Below are 17,061 nucleotides of genomic sequence, written 5' to 3'. Positions count from 1 at the left end.
CAGATTAATAAGATAACCATTAATACTCCAAGGACGAGTATCAAAAACTTTTTTTTTCTGAGTATCATGATTCTTAAACCAAAATTCCATGATATTATCATCTAACTCAAATACTTTGAGATCTCCTTCAGAAATAAAATCCCCAGTATCCAATGTGCTTTTCTACAATCTTCAATCCCATTTTCCCTTCAATGATTATTTTACCAATAAGACTTATCTTTTCTTCTCCCTCAATTTTCTCTTCTACGTCATCAGATTGATGATAAACAACTTCCTCAACATCACCCAGTTCTAAAGCATCTTGCATAAACTTTGATGCCGAAGCAGAGATTGATTTTTCATGTTCATCAGCCATTAAGAATGTCAGAATATGGTTATGATAAAAGTGAATTGTGTAATTGATATGAGATGTAGTGGAGTTAGAAAAACTTTTATAGGATTGTAACCCTAGGAAAGTATAAGATTGTGAGAAGGGGTACAAAAACCACACCCAACAATTCGTTTAGAAATCTGAGAGGACTTACTCCAATATACTTTCTAGAGAATCAACTAGACAGTCAGACTCAATCTAAAGAAAAGTATATACAAGATTTTATATCTCTATCTCTCAAATCAATCTGCAATCAGCAAATAGAAATTTGCGAGCCCGATTGAATATAAAAGTAGTAACTTGAACGGTACCAAATACCAATGTTCAAGGATCAATCAATTTCAATCAACAACCAAAGGTTGGATTTCCTAATTAATCGACACAACGCACAACCTGTGATATTTCAATTATATAACAAAATATAACGCGGAAAAGAAATAACACAGACACCATAATTTTGTTAACGAGGAAACCCACAAATGCAGAAAAACCCCGGGAACTAGTCCAGAATAAACACACACTGATTATAAGTTGTTACACCAATTTCCTACTACCTATTCGGACTACATGTAATACATGTTTCATCTGTATTCAATCACTTGTAGAACTCCTAGCAGAACAACGATTCTCTTTAGGAATTCTTCTCGTATAACTTCTAGCATAACACAAATTCTCTTTAGAAGTTATTCCCGAAAATCTTTTGGCAGAACAAAGTTCTCTTTAAAAGATACAACAACACGGTTGATATTTTTCGATCTTTTATTTTTCACAAAACACCGAATCGATTTCCATTTAGATGTAAATCAAGGTTTTGAAAATCTTGTGTTTGTTTCGAAAAACTACCAGATAAAAGTAGAGATACCGAAACAAACTTGTAGATTAGGCTTGAACTTACAATCAATATGCGTACACACATGGAATCCGTGAACATGATTTTCGTAAGTGAACTTGGGCGATTCCAAAGACCAATTTCAAAGTTAAGAAAACCCTAATAATTCTACAACAAGAACAACTAGAATAAATCTAGAGATATATTGTTTAAAACTTCTTAAGGATTTTTACGAGATACCTTAATCGAAGTTTTCTTTCTAGCTTCCGATTTCGACTAACAAGTGTTGGTATACGATCGGAAAACTGAAATTTATCAAAACCTAAGGTTTATGATCAACAACTCTTGAATGGTTTTATATCATAAGAGAAAACCTTGGGATAGACAAGAGGTGAAAAACCTAGATTACAAGTTGTATAATCAAATACGAAGATTAAATCCAACTCGGCTTTGTGATCCCCGATACAAAGACTTTTATCTCACTCTTGTTCACGAAGAACAGAAGACATGGAAAACAACGCTTACACCAATTTTCCAAATGGGATGAAAACGTGTATCACTCACAAACCCTTTATTTATAGTGAATGGTAACTTGAAATCCAAACTAGGGTTTTGACTATTTTCCTTTTTCAAGACTCTCCTAATTATGAGAGTCTTTCCTAAGTTACAAATAACTTGCATAAATAATTATTAGCAAATATTGTATTTATGTTTTTTCTTCTTTTTTTTTGATGGAAAGAGAGAATTTAATAACTAGCAAATATAGTACATGAGATTTACAATATCATTTTTATTGAAAATATTAGAATCTATGCTAGTTGAAAGAACTTTTTGATGCATGTTATTTGACATGTGTTGAAGCTTTTTAATCCTTGCCTCCTTAGCAATATAGTCCGCTGCTGAGTTATTCTTCCTATTAATATATTTCACTTTAGCTTGAGGAAGGTCTCCCAATATGTTTTTAATTTCTTGCAAGGTATTTTCTGCTGGCTACGAACCATCTGTGCTTACTTATTTAAGTTGTCCGCCAAAGCTTTACAATCAGTAACTATGAAGACGCTGTATAATATGTTTTCCTTTAACCACGTGACCGCTTTTAATAATGATTTTGCTTGCGCATGGAAAGATGATGTCGACCACTCCGAGCCCGCTGATAGGTGCATGAAGGTTTTCTCGTCAACTGGATATAGAATAAAAGCATATCCCATCGACAAATCCTCTTTCTTAAAAGATGCATCAATGAAGATTATCCAATCCGAATTTAGGCTGGACCAAGAGCAGTTGGTAGAAATTTTCTGTTGCGTATTTACTTTACTTTGGATGCTATTTTCCGGTGAAGATTGAAGGAAATTATTGATTTGCCCTATTAGGTTGATCGGGTCTGGGTTAATTTTCTCAAAAACTACCGGGCATCTATATTTCCAAAGGAACCAAAGGATGGTAGAAATTTTTACTTGAAATTGGCTCAGGTTAGCCTTCGATATCCACCATTTATTCCAGGAAATAATTGAACTGGGAGTGAAATTGGAGAGAATATTATTTAGGGATAGTCCAAACCAGACTGCTCTGGCAAACAGACACTCACAGAAAAGATGGGTATCTGTTTCCTGCTCTTGATTATTGCATAACCTGCAAATCGGGTCTATGTCCTTGTTATGTGCTCCTAGTCTAGCGGAGGTTGGTAGAACTTTTTGAGACAGTTTCCAGATGAAAAGTCTTATTCTAGGAATAACATGCATTTTCCAAATCTTATTCCATGGGAAATATCGGCAGTTGTTAATGTCTTGATCCTGATTGGATAGAAAGTTATAAACATTTTTGGCCAAGAATTTACCCGAGTGATGATGGCGCCATCTAATGATTTATTGTTTTTGATTCCTTGGATTTAGAGCTTGTATTTTAATCCTATCTTCTGGGAAAAAGAATTGATTTAGCTTTTCTTGATCCCACTTATTTTGATCCGTTATTAACTCTTGAAATATAGGCGGGAATTAAAAGATATCACAAACACTTTAATATGGTAATCAAATATGTTTGGATTAATAGGCATCTTTCCTAGATAAGGAAACATCAAAAACATGACCAAAAATGGCTTCTAGTCACATAATTGGGCTCAAGTCCGTGAACCGTTACAAACAGTTCATGGATTGTTTCCTACTAACGAACTGTAATAATTACAACAACACTTATAATTGTTACTTTAATAAATCACTCATAACTTCATCGTTATAACTCGGAATGGAGTGATTCTTGGATCGTTGAATTCGTAAGCTCTTTCACTATAACATGAGAACTTTTCCAGGGATAAAGGTTATTGTCACAAAAGTCGTGGCTCAAATAACCCCGAGTATATATACACAAATGTACATTAACTTTCATAGGAATTGTTCCATAGAGTGAGCATTTGTTTCGATATATTAGAAAGGTAGAATTGAACAAGAATCCAAATGAAATCAATCACCACATACCTTTGTTGATGAAGTTCTTGTTGATGTCTTCTTGTAATCTTCAGTCTTCATCCCTCAAGAATAACTCTTCTTAGACCTAATCTAGTCCGAAACTATCTTTAGTATGCTAAATCAAGAATGTATTTTGGCAACTAAAATTGACAACTAACTTGACATACCAACGGTAGTGGGTTCAACCGAGCAATGCTCTAACAGATTGTATTGATTTCCAGTAGATACTCATCCAAGTATCTTGTGATTGAGAGAAACTATTTGATTGAGTATTTTCTTTGAAAAGAAATCTGCTTTAGGAAAGAAAACTGTATAGCTTTGAGTATTACCGATAATTACGAGAGTCATTAACAGAATCAGTTTGTAACGGACTTTTTGAATTTTGAATTTCTTTAAGACGCGACATTTTCCAACCCACTGAGTTGTTAATCGGCAAAGAGACTTTTCCAGATAAACCAATCTTTCAAACTGTGGAATCACAAAATCTTCAAAAAGCATCATAACAACCTCTACAAACGCTTGAATCACAACTGCAAACATGGTAAACACCATTTGGGATAACACTAACTGCAAACACATAAGGAAAAGAGGAGATTTTAGCAAAAGAGAATCTTGAGTTATAAATAAACAAAAAACCAATCAATATCAATCAAGAATTAAATCATAAAGCAAAAAAGATAGGTAGAAGACAGATTTTTGATTTTAAATCATGAAGAAAGATTAAAATTAGCTAAAAATTTGGACCGAGTTGACTCAGTTTAGTCGCCAATCTTTGACTTCTCTGACAAACGGCCAAAATGAAAAAAAAAATATTGGAGTTTTGATACATAAAGATTATTGGAGTATCAAGGTGGGTACATATTAAAACATTGAAATTGTATTGTTCTGTTTTTTTTTTTTATTTATTTGCTTATTTTTACTGTTTGCTTTTGATCTTGTATGAGATTTTCTTATACTTATATTTCAAGATTTTCATCTAAAAAGATTGCATATAGGTAATGCGATTTTGGTGCCTCTGGTGAACATGATTGACGATCAACGACTAGCTAAACCTTTAATGTGCAGGAGTCAATGACGTAATAATGACGTTCCCACAAACTTTTGATCAACTGAGAATTACAAAATTACAAAATTTGTTTGGTTGTGTTTGGTATGAATTTTATAAACAACTTTTTGTTTCTAAAAATGAAAAAAAAGGGAAAAACGTGATTGATAGGGGCATTTCCGGAAAACGAATTCTATCTGTTTTCTGTTTATAAAAATGATAAATCATAAAACGAAAACAATAAATAATTGTTTTCCGTGTTTTTTCTTTCTTCTACATTTTTTTTCTTTTCGGAACCAAGTCAGAGCTAGGGGAAAGAGTTGCATGTTCCTCTTTACCATGTATGATTCCTATGGCATCTTTTGTGACATCTTTTCGATGGTCAATCCCTCTTTCAAATAATGGGGTTTTGATTTCCTACCAAACACCTTCTAGAAAATGAAAACAAGAAAAAAGGATATGTTTTTAAATTAATAGAAAATGAAATGATTTTTGAAAATTATTTCTGAAAATCGTACCAAACAGGCCCTTTTGTTCCAGAGATTGCAGTAATCTAATACACACAAAACAAAAGTACTATAAAGGACATCTTCTTTTTATTTTCTTTTTTTTGCTAAAAAAAATAACTTAATTATTATTAAGAAAATAGTTTGACATAACAGTTACATGCCCAAATTAGCTATTATTTTGAGGCTTATACTACAAAGAACATCAGCTCATACTAATAGTTTTGAAGGCATGATAGAGGTGAAATCATTCTTTGGTCCATTTTTCTGTGTACAAAGGATTTAGTGTATTTATTTTATTTTATTGAAGACAACGAAGGAAAAGAAGAAGATGCTACTAGAAAGGGAGAACTATGGAAGTATAAAACTGAAATTAATTTTGGGTTATGTATACACTGTCGAAGTATGAAACTGAAACTAATTTAGTAGTTCTTCCATATTTTGGGGCCTACTGGCATTATTTGGGGTCTATTACTAAAGGACAAAAAAGATCATTAAAAAAAAACCTTATCCAACTATTTTACATGATGGCTAATTTATCCCTGATTAATTAGTGTTAATCGGGTGATTAACTAATGGTTAATCTTGTTAACCTAGAAATGGATTAATGTTACTTCATCATCAAAACATGAATCTTATTTTTTTTATTTTTTATTTTGAAAAAAATCAACCCAGAATCAGTGGATGTTCATGCTCTCATAAACAGATTGTAAGAATCGGTTTATAAGGCTTAGAATATATACCATTTGTAAAATTCAAGAATTTTTCTGTAATTTTTTCCGCTAGAATCGGTTTATGGTAATGCTAACATAAACCCATTGTAAATCTAGGCATTTCCTCGACTGTTTTGCTCATAATTTCTTCGTCCGATATCGGAATGACCTCATTCTTTTGCGTTCAATTCATATTTTCATGCTCTGGAATATAAAGATAAAAATTTCAGGTTTTGTACAAAAATTCAAATATGTTTAATGAATCGGTTGATGTAGACATTAACATAAACCAATTGTGGTTGGTATTCATTAAACATGAAAACATCAACCAAAATCGGTTTATGTATGTGTATAATAAAAAACGATTCCTTTTAACATCAATCACAATCGGTTTATGATAATGCACACATAAACCGATAAGGAAATTTCAGAGATTCATAGTTAAATTATTGATGAATCCCTCTTAAAAGGTTTGTCTTGAAAGGATTTAGCCCAATTCCTCGAATTGTTTGTCGCCGAGAAATATTGTTTGAAAACCTAAACAAATGGAGAATTGAATTGTTTTATGATTATGTTTTAGTTTTTGATTATCATGAAATTTGAAAAAAAAATTAAGTTTTTGATGAAAGGTTGTTAGTAGAAATAATTTAGGTTTTGACGAAGGATAAGGATGTGATTGAATTTGATAGTGAGGGTAGATTCGTAGTTTCATCTCTTAATTATCATTTTTATCATGTAGTAGTAGGCCCCAAATATTATCAGTAGGCCCTAGTAATATTTCCTCTCTCTTTTGGTATAGATTGGCCAAAAATGCACATACGTGAAAACTTATCTTTCTTTGATCACTTTTTTTTTTTTTTTTGGTATTCATCTTTCATTGATCACTATTCGGCTGTCTTTACTCTCTGCCTTGATTTTCATCCAATGCAGTAAATATAGATTAGTCATTAGGCAGATGTTTTGTATTTTGAACTTTTTGTTAGCGCGTAAAGCAAAGTGTAAAATTTAGTAATTTCAAGAGGCAAAAGAGTTTACTTTTTGTGAAATAAAATATATTTTTTTTGATTTCTGTTTCTGGTATCCAAATGGGTTATAAATGGTGTGATATTTTTAGAACAACGCTTCTCTACAGACCGAGAAGAAAAAATCAGATAAAAACCGCCACTCATAGTTCCTTTTTTTTTTTAATTTATGGTTCCCAGTGAATCCAACCCCTCAAGAGACGTGGTTTGTGTCTGGTTTTCTTTTCTCGGTCCGCAAAGACTTTGTGTTTTTAGAAAAACAATATTCTTTATAAATCTGTTTTGGAGTAATAAATGCAGGATTCGGTCATGATTCTTTAATTGGGTGAGTTTCTTTCTTAAAGGTATGTATCTCGGCTCCCTCTGCTAGATTTGTGTTCTTGTTATTCTCTCCTTTATATTTTTTCTGTTAATTATCCATGAATAGAAGATACGTAACTCTTGTCCTCTGATTCAGTTTATTGCTATCAATCATAAAATCTCTAAGGTTCAAATGAAATTATCATTATTCCCATTAGCGCCTGGCTAGGGGTTTGGTGTTTTTCTTTTACAAGTAAGTCTTTTAATCTTGTTTTGTTTGTCTTCATTCTTTCCCTTCTCCTTTCATGGACAAATCAGATACAAAGAGAAGTGGATGTGGTAGTCCACCTTGTCCCATGGCACACCCATGGCTTGTATTCTCATATGGAAAACATAGAAAATTTCAAATTTTTGTTGATCCATTAGACCCTAGCAATAAAATTTATCGAAAAAAGATACCGGAGATGCGTTATCATTCATATCGCCAACCTCCTTCCCATGAAGGATGGTTGATTATGCCGGCTTATAAAGAAAACGTCTCAAAGTATTCAGATTGCTTTTTATGGAATCCAGAGACATTCGAGAGAATTCAACTACCTAGTATCTTTCATTGGATAAATAAGCATATATTGAAGGATTATGTGTTATACTCATCTCCGAGTAATAATAAAAATATATATATGATTCCACCGTGTACTTCCTTTTTCTATACGGAAGTGATCACAAAAATAGTCTTTCTTCCTACTTTCTACTGTATTGTCACCCTGGAGACAGACAATGGAGGCAACAGAATTTGCCAACTTCTTTCGAAAGATATAAGCTTTCAGGGCTTTTTGGCCACAAAGGTAAGCTGTACATAGTTACTTCTTCTGGCCAGTTAATGGAGATTGAAACAGAAACACCACAAATACCCAACTATTACAAAGAAGACGACGTTATTGATTATAAAACCGTCTTAAAGATAACTCCATTCTGCACAAAAGACATAGAGCTACCGGTAAGAATGATTTCATCACCATTTAGGTGTTCAGTGGACAATATAGCTGAATCACGTGATGAAATATTCAAGGTTACAAGGCACTACTACGAGCATGTAATTCAGATTATTGACTTGGAAGTTTTTAGGATGGATTTTTTGTTGATGGCCTGGACGGAAGTGAAAAGTTTGGGTGATCATGTACTCTTTTTAGATAGCAAGTAAAACTTCAGTGTCTTGCTCAAAAACAGAATTAGGTCTTACGAGGGGTTGCATTTTTTTTGTTCTGGATGATGACAAGACGTTATACAATTTTGACATTGAGGATGGGAGTATTAAGTTTTCTTTACCTTGTTCTAATCTACAGACACCATGGTTGTCGCCTACTTGGATGACTATCGGCAGGTAATATTTTATTTTTTTGCTACACCAAACTAAATATTCATCACACAAACATCTAGTATAATACTATGAGATACTTAAATTTGGTTGCTTTCTTTATTGTTTAGGTCTTTTGACGGGAGAAGAAGGCAACAAATACCAAATGACGTGATAGTAGAGGAAGATAATATTATTAAGGCTGAAGAGGATAGAAAAGCTAGTATAAACAACACTGCCCAGAAGGAAGACATAACCAAGAATAGTAGGAGAGAATTAGATGATGAATCGACTTGGGGCAGCTTGAGTCAAGACATCTTGGAATTGATTTCAGGTTATCTCTCTTTACTGGATTACTTACATTTCCGTGCAGTGTGCAGACAAAATCAACTGGCGATTACAACAAAGATGAAACATATGCAGTACGCATCTTTGTCTCCATGGCTGATTTTCCTTAAACCAAAGGATGTCGTTTACAATCTAGCAGAACCATTATATAACGACAAGTTTTTCATAAAACCGTCAAATATCTTCTTATTAGATGCCACAATTCGCTTCTCAAAGGGTGGCTGGCTGTTAATGACTAAAGGCAATGGTAGAACCATATTCTTCTACAATCCCTTCACAAGAGCGATGATTCATCTTCCTGACTTACCTGATGATATCCCTAGTGATATATTCTCCGGCATGTCCTTCTCCTCTTTACCCACGTCTTCAGACTGTGCAGTTATGGGCATCACTGCAGACTGGAACCACAAAAACGTTTGGCTCTTCTTTATTAAGCGAGGAGATGATTCTTGGATCCACGATGAAAAGGATAATTTGAATGTTGATTTTGTGCCATGGAGGAATAATCCAGTGTTTTATAACCGAGTATTCTATTGCTTAGACTTCAACGGGAAATTAGGAGTCGCAGACACAAGAGATGGCTCGTGGGAAATTTTAGACTTGCATGGACCGTGTGATTCCACAAAACAAAGTTTTCTAGTAGAATGTCAAGGAAAACTTTTAGCAGTGTTTTTAAGCCAATCCGGGACTTGTGTTAAGGTTTTTAGACTAGATATGGATATGATGCTTTGGGTTAAGGTTGAAAGTTTAGGAAAGTATATGTTGTTCATCAGCAATAGTCTCTCAGCACTGGCTCCAAATAGTCGCATGGAGAATAAAATATACTTCCCAAGATTTCACGGGGAGGACATTGTATATTATTCGCTCCATACCTGCAAATATCACAGTTTTGGGAGTCAGCAGTATTATAGTCTTGATTTCTACAACACTAAGGAGCAGCTGTACTGCAGTTGGATGGAACCGAATTGGTCTCACACCGCAGCTCAAGAACTTGACTGGAGTTCACCAGTAACTAAACAAGTGGATGAGTAATCTTCATTTTTGTTTCTTATTTTCTCTAATGATTTATATCTGATGTTCATTTACTATTTACTACTAAATAATAAAATGTGACGTCATCTTTCCTATTTTCAGATTCAAAAACAAGAAAACATTCCCTTAAGTTTAGTCTCCATAACCTTTTTGATTTCTAACCGCCGGATTTTATTTTATTTTTTGTTCTCACCTCCTCGATGGAGACGGAAAATTGGTCAAACATTGCTTAAAATGTGAGCTCTGTTTTTGATATAGCCCCTTTGGAACATTTCAATCCAACAAAACCATGATATTCTAGGATTTCTATTTCGAAATGGAACCCTTGTGCTTCTGGCTTCTGCAACTGGTCCCTTGTACAATAATTTTTTTTTTTGGGATTGCATCTTTGGTTTTCTCAAGTTATAGAAGAGCTGTCAAATTGTTGTGGAACGTTAATTAAAGTTGAGAAAAGCAATTAGAGTAAAGGAACTCATTTCCATGTTTAATGAAGCTTAGCACACATGAAGAGAATTTTGGAGTTGCAGTATGCCATAATTCCCAAAACTTTGCGAAGACCTCTCGTAACTTTAGTAAAGTCTGGTAAAAGAATGACTAAATCTGCTAGTCAGCATTTTCCTGGCAAAGCGAAAAAAAGAAAGAAAATGCCAGCAATTATCTGGGGTCAGGAAAGTTAAGCCTAGTTTTCATCTTTCTGCTCCTTCCCTCTATGGTAGCAGTTGGTATAGAAAGTACAGGATTCACTAAAGTTCAAATTTGTGTTTCTGTTTTGGATGATATTGATTTGTAAAAAGCTCATACAGAAGTTAAGGTTGGTCATTTCATAACCTGTAAGCTCACATCCCATTGTTTTATCTATACCGGCAATGTTAGTTTATATTCAAGCCAATTTCATGAAACATTGGTGTGTGTTTTTTTTATTAATTAGGAGATACTGCAGAAGCACAAGGGCCAATATCCATGTCCACGCACTAGTTCAAGACAGGTTGGGATAATCAGAGTGCAAGTTTAATAAAATTCAACTAAATATGAAAATACTTACATAGACTTGGGAAAAACCCTAACTTGTTAAGCAAGAGAGGATGAAAAAACCCAAAACTATTAATTTGCTATATATAGCAAATTTGAGATTATTCAAAATACTGAAAGTAAATATTTTTATAAAGTCCAATAATACGATATATATATCTATATATATATATTATATAATCTCCATTTCGTTTCATCCATTGAACACACTAGGTGTTATTCTTCTTACCACCACCATCTTTCGATGACTGCCCTTTGTCCTGTGCAGCTGCATTCTTGGCAGCTTCAGTTACTTTCCTTTTAGACTCGGGATCAGTCTTATGTTTTTCAGTGTGTTTGTAAAATTCCACCAGTGTGACGTCCAATCTCGCACCGCAGGTTGTACAAGTATACCACATCTTGACCTATTAGAAAGAGCCGAGAGTGTTAGTATTTTCTATGACAAGTTTATCCTAATTAATCTTGAATATGACTGTCTTTTAGTGATATATAAAAGTGAGAACTAAGGAAAGACAAAGAAGAAAATAAGGGTATTTAGGTAGTTTAAGTTGGTTAGTATCAGAAGAACAATAATAAAATGCATGGAGAGAAGAAGAAGGAGGAGACATTACTTTGCTTGATTATGTTTTTCCTAGGAGTGCAGTTGTATCTTGAACTGATTTTGTTTTCCCACAGTAATCTCGACCTAATTTTCACATCAAAATTCAAAAGTTCAAATAAAAATATAAAACTAAATAGATCAATTACAGTTGATGAAGATTTATTTACGAGAAACGTCATACGAAGATTATAATCACACTAACTATGCATGAAATTCTTGAAAGTTGATAGATAAGTGATTTATTACCTAAAACGCTAGCTTCAGTTTCCTCGGTAAGTGATGAAACAGTCTCAAAGCCACTCTCGATTAGAAGATCGGAAAATATCTCCTCACTAAAGAAACCATTATCATCATACAAACAAAACCAAGTCAATATTCATAAAAATAAACGGAAATTATCTCCTCGAGAAACCATTATGATCACACAAACTATCTCCTCAAGAAACCATTATGATCATACAAACAAAACCAAGTCAATATTCATAAAAATAATCGTCATATACGAAATGGTTACCAAAGAGAAGGTTTACTTTCTTTTGCAAGACAATTACTGAAACAGATCACTGAAAAGACAGAGAGAGGAGATTTATGAAACAGATAACCAAACCACAAAATAAACATTAATTGAACTAGAAGATTCAAGTACATCTCACCAGAAGTTTACCAAGCAGCCAGAAGCAATAGTTAGTTGAAGAAGACAATGCTACTCCTCTAGGCAGGCATATATATATATATATATGGAAATGGTAAATAGTTAGTAGAATGGATAGAGTGTGATACATAATACTTGCACTGTAAGATATGGTAAATGTTAGGATGCATCGCACCAACTCTCTGCAATCACGACAATGACTTGAACTCTGACAAACACGGTATTAGTTAGCTACCGTAAAATTTGTAAAAGTTCTCATCAATAGAAGTCTTCATAAACCAGAGAACATATTCACTTTTTCTGTTTTTCTTCTATGCTAGTGGTAAACACCTTGTAGTGTGTTACACATACACCGTTAATTGTTAAGAAAACACCTAAAGAAGCACAGTTGAACAAAATCAGATCTACGAAGGATACAAACACGGACTAATTTCTATTAGCGTTAATGGGGTACTGTTCGCACCAAGTAGCAGACTGCAAACCGTAGAATTGAACACTACCAATACGCCATAGTATCGGATGAGGCACCCAAACTAAACATCCTATAGAACCTGACAATCCAATGGCCTAACTTTTAATTTAATAGCATTGAAGAAAATAGTTAAAAAATCAAATCCACTTTGGACGATTTAAAAATAAAAATAAAAAAATTAGTTCGCATAAAAGTAGAACCGAACTAAAATGGCGGGAATGAATTACTACAACTGATTAGATTTTGACACGATCGAAATTGAAAAACTAAGTGTGCCCATATATTAAGTTTCCAACTACTATGGTGAAGAGAAAAAACACCAAATTAAAACTACATGAATAAATACTATATTCGAGTTGATTTGACCTGAGATTTAGGGTTTTGAGTATGAGTTGCGATTGGTCGAGCAAACAAAATCTTCGCCTAAACCAAGATACTGGTAATTCGAAGACTGCTTCAGTCACAAGAAAGAAGCTTAGGGCTAGTCTTAAGGATGGAAGTAGAGAGAGCAAGACATCAGAAAAATTGTAGGTTGCAAAAGGATACTCTGACAGATGTGTTTAACAGGGTTGATTGACGACCTATTTATAGTTGAATTCTCTAATCTGTAGTCGGTGAGATAAGGATAGAGTGTTGTGAGGAGCATTCCTTCCATTGTAAGAAGCTAAACTAAGGATGAGCTGAGCTTATCTCTTGATCCCCGTAATTTCTTCGAATGATTATTCTCTTTAGTAGTGAGAAATATAATTGGATATTTCTCACAATGTCGTAGACCGCAAGATCAAAATCCTAGTTGATATCCCCTTATTTGTGTTACCGAATCAGCCTCCACGGTGATGTTTTGACAAGTAGCAATACTCTCTATAGTAGACATTGACTGAGATAGAGGAATATTTCTTGATTTGTGAGTTATGACTAGGTTGAGTCACGTGGAACACACAATAGTATGGGGATTGTGTGTGAGACACGGGAGGATATGAGGCTCAGCCTCAACTTTATATACCGACCATGTAGGGCTCGTGAAAGTCCGAGTTTTTTTTTTGGGGGCCCTTCTGATGAGCATGCAGAGCTATGAGAGGTTTCGTAGAGTTTGACCACGTTTTTTGATGAATTTGTACAACAGAGGTTCAAGGTGCCAGTCATGGGAATGCTTGATTATGATGCTGGTAAAGAGGCTTATGTCTGAGGATGAGACTTGTTCCTGAGTCTCGTGTTTTTGCGAGGTTAATATGAGTTGGTTGATCTTAGATCCAGGACATGCTTATGACACTGAGAGAGAAGGGTTTGTATACATGTGTCTGAGAGTGTATCATATTTGTATGAGAATGTGAAATACTTGACTTGACTAGTGAATCTCGAGGAATATGCCAGGAGTCACTCGTGATAGTTGATCGATGTCGTATGCGTCAAAAATAAATTCACTTTCTCACTCAACAAAATATAAATTAAGTATATGATAAGAAAGAGTTCGTTCCACAGGAGGCAATTGTTATTATTATATTTTCAATTTCTTAATTAACCAAAGGTGGGGAGTTTTCAGAAGTTACGAAAGCGATAAGAATTAAATCGAAAGCAAAGAAAATAACCATGAGTTAAGAATATTAGTCAAGGAATCGATCTTCAATCTTAAACATGTACTTGAATATATGATTAGAATTGCAATTTAATCTCTTTATCATCAAAATCCCTAGAATATCAAAAGAGCAAGATAATCCGTTAATTTCCTAGGTTCAACAACAAACACATTAGAGCTGTGGATGTGAATTCTACCTAAATAATAACCTAATGCCTTGCGCTAATTAAGTTTAATTCCCCAGGAGCATTAAGTTCTCAGAAATAGGCTAATCAATGCAATTGTCATACATTGCGCAGATAATTCGGACAAAGGTCAAACTCTATATATGATTACAAGAAGGTATCACTACAATCTGTAATCATATCATGTTACTATGTCTAGGGTTCATCACTTTTACGTATGGAAAAACCCTATATAGATATGGACAAAGATGTGAGTTCAATTAATTGGCCACTCAACTAAACAAACATCTAAATCCTATTACAATACGTCAATCATGTAATTATGATGCATAGTAGAAATTTGAACGATAATCAAGAGAGAAAACTAATTCATAAATCAAGCACAAGTTGTAGAAACAGGACTACATCCTTAACCAATAATATTAAATTAGCTACTCATAGCTATGGAGTTCATCAACATTCTATATATAAAACAGAGTTTTTTCGAGCGATGTGGTTAATCGGAGCTTCTGGTTGGTTCTGGCCTCACCACTTCTTTGTTTTTGGTAATATTTTAAAAAATTACCAGTAAAATTTGGAAAAAATATTTTTAACCCACAAATATATATCTTGGCTAATAATAAACAAAAATAATTATTACCTTTAACAACTATAAATTCTAAAAAAAATCTCACAACATTATAAAATATAGTATATACTAGAATATATTGAATTCTAATTATAACTAAATTGAAATTCTTAAATAAAAATAAAATCACATCAAAATATACAGCGTTCATCATGATTTCATCAATAATAATTAATCGATCACAAAATTTAAAAACAAAATCCAATGTTCATCGTTCGATTACACTTTGTTAATTAATTAATCCTAATTACAATTCAAATCTATTAATAGTTAAACTAATTCTAATTGCAATTTACAATTAAAATTCCGATAAAAAAACTTGAAATAAATTTAGATCAGCAATTAAAGAACAAAATCAAAATACATGGAGTTGTGAATACTTACCAGTTAATCGTTGCGCGCTTTCTTTTCCGCAAAAAAAACCCAATTGTCAATCCTATCAAGTAATTGAAATACAAAATCTTTAATATAAAATCGTGATGGACACATTAATGAAAATAAGAAAAACTATGAGAACGAAAGGAAAAAACGTTAGTAAAAACTGCGATAGACACAAGTTTCAATATTATTTTTCTTATTATTGCTCATTTCATAAAAAGAAATATAAAATAATAATAATAACAACAAATTTTTCCTTATTGGGTAAAATAAGAGCAATGTTTTTTCGACTTTCCAAAAATATGATGGCTATCCATAAATATAATATTGTATAAATGTTTTGAAGTGAATAAGAAATATTATTTATTCGAGAATATTGTGATATTATTAAAATTTTACTTAATATTGTTAATTTAGAAAATATTGAGTGCACTAAAAAGATGCGTTAAGTAGATATAATTGGAAAAAATTTAATACAATAGTTAAGAATTTTATATATTGTGATTTTCATGGCTTGAGATTGCCAAAAATAACATAAGAGGTAAATACACCAAGTCAAAAGTATAGGAATTATGGATATTTTTAGACGTTGAATTATTTCAGATCCAAAATAAATTTTATTTATTTACGGGTTTAGTTATTGGTGTCACTATATAAAATCATTCGATCAAAATGCCAAATCCAGTTTTTCCCTTCGCTTCTCTTTTTTAATTTTCTTTTTGATCTATGTTTTATTGTCTGATTTGCATCTATTTTGTTTTGCAGAAATCCTTTGACAATGTAAATGTTATTTTAATAGGATACATAATGATGTTTGCATGGAAAAATTGGTATAATCTCTTTGTCTCTATTAAATTTTGGTGTATTCATCGAAAAATTGGTATAATCTCTTTGCCTTTTTTGATTCTTGGTGTATATATATGTATTGCAGGAACCAAATCTATCTATTAGTCAAAATAAACAACCCCAAAAGGACCCAAAAAAACGACATGCGATAAAAGAGAGCCACCACCAAATGTTCTTTCTTCTTATGCTTCTTATTTTTGGCATTTTGATGTGGAGCCATCACATGGGTGATTCTCAAGACCATATTTAAGCGACCAACAGGATTGTTTGATGGTTAGTGGCTTGCAGATATTGTTTCATGGATTGTGCTAATATGAACAAAAATTGTTTTTTAGACAAATATATTGCAACTAATAAATTTGGATATCCAAAAATCTAATATTATTTTCCATAAATAAAAATAAAATAAAATTGAAAATTTTCTATTAGTAAAAGATGCTCAATATTTTTTAGCCAAATATATAAAGATGCTCAATATTTTTTAGAAAAATATGTAGCAACGAGTAAATTTGGGAATCCAAAATCTGATATCGGCGGATATTATTTTCTTATGGAATTTCTAGAGTAAGGGTGTAAATTTTTCTCATGGAATTTCTTGGTCTGGCGAATCTCTATATAAAATGCTTGAAAAGAAACAAAATCATGGTATATGTTCTTCATTATTGATTTTGTTCTCATGATTTTTGGGTTGGTTTTATTTTGCATTAACAATCTTTGAT

At 32.9% G+C, this 17,061-nt stretch overlaps 1 pseudogene; it reads right to left on the bottom strand.

Annotated features, from left to right (window-relative positions):
• LOC113273223 overlaps positions 1 to 17,061 on the bottom strand; it is a 138,555-nt pseudogene that overhangs the window by 92,128 nt on the left and 29,366 nt on the right.

This window comes from Papaver somniferum, chromosome 4 (assembly GCF_003573695.1).
Source record: "Papaver somniferum cultivar HN1 chromosome 4, ASM357369v1, whole genome shotgun sequence".
NCBI lineage: Eukaryota > Viridiplantae > Streptophyta > Magnoliopsida > Ranunculales > Papaveraceae > Papaver > Papaver somniferum.
Note: the sequence above shows the minus strand (reverse complement) of the source record. Positions and strands in the feature narration are given on the sequence as shown.